This window comes from Musca autumnalis, unplaced genomic scaffold (assembly GCF_047663935.1).
Source record: "Musca autumnalis isolate F117 unplaced genomic scaffold, ASM4766393v1 scaffold_5, whole genome shotgun sequence".
Classification (NCBI taxonomy): Eukaryota; Metazoa; Arthropoda; class Insecta; order Diptera; family Muscidae; genus Musca; species Musca autumnalis.
The window spans coordinates 92,706,504-92,712,350 of NW_027412088.1; positions in this window are offsets into that span (position 1 = coordinate 92,706,504).

Below are 5,847 nucleotides of genomic sequence, written 5' to 3' on the forward strand. Positions count from 1 at the left end.
CGTTCGGATTGGTTGTTCGGGTACTCGGTGCTCGTGTTATCGTCGTTCGTTGCTACTAGTGATACGCTAACCTCTAAAGTATACTACAAGTACGGAAGGCCAAACAACACCCAAAATTGGTGTTAATCGCATCATAAGGCACTGTCCCTGCAGTAATGCATGTGTACTGGATGTACGTTGGGGGGTTATAACAATGTAATGTGTATTGTATTGTGTTATTTGTTAGAGGACCGTGTTGTTGCATTTATGTACGTGAGCATTTTGTTATGTTACACGACACGTAACTTGACATTTGAGGTTCCCTGCAGTCACGAAACTTCTCCACCAAATTTTGTCAACATAGGTGAATGTTTCGATATAGTTCCCAAATAACGGTACCTCCCGATTTAGTTGTATTAAGGATCTTAGCTAAATTTGTTGAGCGATTTACCTGTAGTTTTAACATTTGAGATTCCCAGTTGTCACAAAACTTCTCCCCAAAAAACTGTCAATATAGGTCCATATTTTGGTATAGCCCCCATATAAAGGTACCTCCCAATTTGAGGATTTTAGCTACAATTTTTAACCGAACCAGCTGGAATTTGTCATTTGAAGTTATCAGTGATCAGGATATTTCTCCACCAAAAATAGTTAACATAGGTCCATGTATTGGTATAGCCCCCATATAACTGTACCTCTCGATTTTCGATATTTTTTCGAAGTTATCAGTGGTCACGAAAATTCTCCACCAAAAATAGTTAACATAGATCCATGTTTTGGTTAACCCCAAAATAACGGTACTTCCCATTTTTTGGCATTTTTAGGATTTCAGCTATAGTTTTTGACCGAACAACCGGTTATTTGACATTTGAGATTATTTTCTGACCTAATTTAGGCATACCAGGTTGCAAAACTACTCCACCTACTATTGTGGACAGAAAAGGGTACCGACTATTCCATTTTAGTTCGGAATATTATATGGTGAAGGGTATAGTTCGGATCGGCCGACCTAACGATTTTTTACTTGTTATCGTTCTTATGGATAAACTCGCGGTCCATTTTAGCTCACTACCTTTCACGGGAATTGGTGGTCAGTTTATACTTGAGATGAAAGAAGGACCAAGGTAAGTCCTGAGCTTTGCAATGTTAAAACCGTTCATTACCGTTGTTTGGTATTTTGTCGATGAGTGACTTAATAGGCGATCAATATGTTATTTGTTAGATGACCTTTTAAAGAAGGCAAAAGTCAGTATTTGACTTCGTATGAGGAAAGGGAATAAAATATAAATAAACAATATTTAACATTACCTATTTTATTTACTAATGTTTAATTAATTTAATTCTAGAATTTCCAAAAAAATCTCCAGTATCGCACCCCAACACAGTTACCCATATTTTTTTAATTTCAAATTTCCTAAACTACTGATATGAGGTTATCACATACATACACAAACTGTGTCAGATATCTCAAATTTAGCGACATTGGACACATATAGCGTGTTTGAAGCATCAAATATAGAAAATCGGCCGAAAATACATATAGGAGCAATATCCAAATCTGAACCGATTTCGATATGATTTGGCACATTTATATCTAGACCAAATCCCGTAACGCATTCCAAATTTCACCGAAATTGGACATATGTAGTGAGTTTGGTGCATAAAATACAGGAAATCGGCCGAAAATATATAAGGAGCTAATCCAAATCTGATCCGATCTCTATATAATTTAGCACATTTATTTCTAGAACAAATTCCGTCAGACCCTCAAAAATTTCAGCGAAATTGAACATATATAGCGTGTTTGGTGCATCAAATGTTGAAAATCGGCCGAAAATATATATTGGAGCTATATCCAAATCTGAACAGAATTCCATATAATTCGGTACAGTTATGCCTAGGCGAAATTGGACATATATAGCGTGTTTGGTGCATCAAATGCGGAAAATCGGCCGAAAATATATATAGGAGCTATATCCAAATCTGAACCGATTTCGATATAATTTAGCACATTTATGTCTAGACCAAATCCCGTTACGCATTCCAAATTTCACCGAAATTGGACATATATTAGAGTTTGTGCATAAAATACAGTAAATCGGCCGAAAATATATACAGGAGCTATATCGAAATCTGAACCGATTTCGATATGATTTGGCACATTTATGTCTAGACCAAATCCCGTTACGCATTCCAAATTTCAGCGAAATTGGACATATATTGGAGTTTGTGCATAAAATACAGGAAATCGGCCGAAAATATATACAGGAGCTATATCCAAATCTGAACCGATTTTGATATAATTTAGCACATTTATTTCTAGAACAAATTCCGTCAGGCCCCCCCAAATTTCAGCGAAAGTGGACATATATACAGTGTTTGGTGCATCAAATGCGGAAAATCGGCCGAAAATATATATGGAAGCTATATCAAATCTGAACCGATTTCGATATAATTTGGCACATTTATTTCTAGAACAAATTCCGTCAGACCCTACAAATTTCAGCGAAATTGGACATATGTAGCGTGTTTGGTTCATAAAATAAGGAAGTCGGCCGAAAATATATGTGCATGGGAGCTACATCCAAATCTGAACCGATTTTGATATAATTTGGCACATTTATTTCTAGAACAAATTCCGCAGAAATTCTGCGAAATTGGACATATATATCGTGTTTGGTACACAAATAAGAAAATCGGCCGAAAATAAATTTATTTCTGCATCAAATTCCGTCACACAAACAAAATTTGGAGATTGTATCTGTAACAGTTCTAAAGATATTTACATACAAAATCTAAATTTTTTGGAGGTACCTCCGGTTTTTATGTTATATCCCCAGATCAATGCGAAATTTCACTCCAGGCCAGGTAGCAATATACCCTAAAAATTTCAGTAAGATCTGTTCAGCGGTTTTCGAGTCTATAAGGCACAAACAAACCAACAAACGTGCAAACAAATTTCAATTTTATATATGTATATAGATGAATATCGACTTGGCCAGCAGGTGCTTCTATAAACGAAGAATTTCGTTGTGTATAGAGGAAAGGTTTGCAGCCGTGGCAAATAGAGTACGAACTGACACACCACAAAAGCTGAGCATCGGGGACGGATATAATATATAACTTCATTAATATCCCAGCAAAATTTGAAGGAAGAGATTTAATGCGATTACGTGATTTCATGGCATCTTTGGCATTGGTTCAAACGAAGTCGTGAAAGATCCGATCTTTTCATTAGCATTTGAACCCATGCAAAGGAAGTCGTGAAAGATCCGATCTTTTCATCAGCATTTGAACCCATGCAAAGGAAGTCGTGAAACCCATTGAACCCATTCCATCGATCCAATAGAGGTGAATTTTGTGTTTTTATTTATACATTTTGTTCTAAATACATAAGATTGATTATTTACAATAGGATTTATGTTGTCGGAGACTCCAAATCACAACCAACGTTGTTAAAACTCTCGTCGTAATGATAATGTCATTGCAAAGGGTTGGTGAAAATGACATGTCAAAGCATTGGTGTAAATGACATGCTTTGGATCCAAAAATGAATAGCATCTTTTGGGGTCCACGCTCATATAAAATTCATCGATGAAGATGCTAAAAAGATGACATGCCAGATCACTTTCACCCATGATTGAATGGCATCTTTGGCATCGAACATTTTGCTGGGATATATGTTTGTAAGTTTCGTCTTGTCCTCGTGGTAGAGTTGGGTAATCTAGTTCCTAATTCCTTGTACCACTTCCAAAGCGTATGAGTAACATCATACAATGTAACATGTGATATTAAGTATACACAGTTTGTTCATGGAAAAAATGTGGGCCATTGGAACTGCGAAGTGAACTAGATAGTTCCATATAGTTCCCAGCAAAATGTTCGATGCCAAAGATGACATTCAATCATGGGTGCAAGTGATCTAGCATGTCATCTTTTTAGCATCTTCATCGATGAATTTTATATGAGCGTGGACCCCAAAAGATGACGTTCTTTTCTGGATCCTAAGCATGTCATTTTAACCAATGCGTTGACATGTCATTTCCACCAATGCTTTGGCATGTCATTTCCACCAATGATTTGACATGTCATTTTCACCAATGCTTTGACACGTCATTTTCACCCATGCTTTGACATGTCATTTTAACCAATGCTTTGGCATGTCATTTTCACCAACCCCTTGGCATGAAATTTTCATGTATTGTTTGGAAAATGGAAATGCTGTATTGAAATATGGTTTTCATGAAAAACAAAACACTTTATTAATTAAAACGAATTCATGAAATAACTACAATTAATTTATCAGTTTAGCTTTTCAAAAGTTTACATCCAAAATTGCAATGTAATCACCACCGCTGCAACGCAAAAGATTACTTCCTCCGTTCTCCGCAACTGATATTCTTTCATCTTACAAAAGGTTTTTTTCAATTATCTTCCCATCACCAGTTCAGATTTCAACATGGACTCCAAATGCACTCCTTTAAGTATTTTTATTTCGTAAATTACTTTTATTTTATAATTTTGTTATTTTATAACAACATTTTGGTAATTTATACTCTTTTGTTTAGTGACGAAAATATGTAGGGATCTACAACCCGGCTTGCTTTAGGGATCTCTAAGAACAAAATGGAGAGAAAAAGGAAAATGGAAAATACCATTTATGCTTAATTAATTTATTTTTAATTGTTTCTTTCCAAAAGTAGTTTCTTCTTGTTTTTTCAGATTCTTGTTCCTTTTCGTTTCGGACTTTTTTTTCAAATTCCAAGAAGCGAGATTTGATTGATTTCATTCTATGTCAGATTTAGACAGACAAGGGAACTTTTAAAATAGCAATGTGTGCAGTCCGATTCTATTTTTAGCTCGATGGTTGGGACTTCATTTTTATTGCAGACATTTCGAGCTTCATATAATACCAATTGTTTAGAATTTTTAGTTGTTTTATATGCAGGAAATGTAAGACAACATCACGACGACAGTTCTAACAACTTTGGTCTGTTCCAGAAACTGCAAGAATCTACATATTTTTACTACGATAACAATCGGATCTTCCACGACTTCCTTTGAACCAATGCAAAAGATGACATGAAATCACGTCATCGCAAAGAACCCCTTCCGTCAAATTTTGCTGGGTTCCTTTAGCACAACTCTACCTCGTGGAATATGTGCATGTAAAGTCTTTTGGTGCGTATACCATTTGTCAAAACTATAGAATTATCTATAGAATTATACCACACAACTAACAGCCAACTTACACTTTCCTTCAATAACAGTTTTTCCTTGAGTCTAGTGTCCCATTCAAACATCTTGGGTTTTACAATTCAGGGACTACTCAAATTCGTTTATTTCTTTGTATTTTTCCAGCAACAGGTAAGGAAAACATGAATGAATCTATTACTACTATTATGGGTTGACATGCTACAACTGAAGAGGAACACCACCGCCACAAAACGCCACCCACCCAAACTCATTAAACGTGCGCATGATCTTCGTCGACAAATTTGTATGTTCGACACTAAAAATGCAATAATTTTCTATCAATGCATTGTCACCCAGTTGCTTTGATGTAGATGATGGCGATGTTACATGGACCAAAAGAGATTAGCAACAACAACAACACGGACAATCATAAAAGCTACCGTTACAATAACAATATCAAGTTTAACATTCAATTTGAATACAAGCGGACAGACAGACGGACACAAAGGATAATACTGCGAATGGTGTTATCTTTATGTGCAGGAGAACAGGTGTGTGTGTGTTTGTCGTTGGCCGAGTGTTTTAACAGTTCACCTTTTTTACACCTTTCGTTGTTACGTTCGTTCACCAGTTCTTTGCCGACTATAAAAACCAATGGCCTGCAGTTGAAGT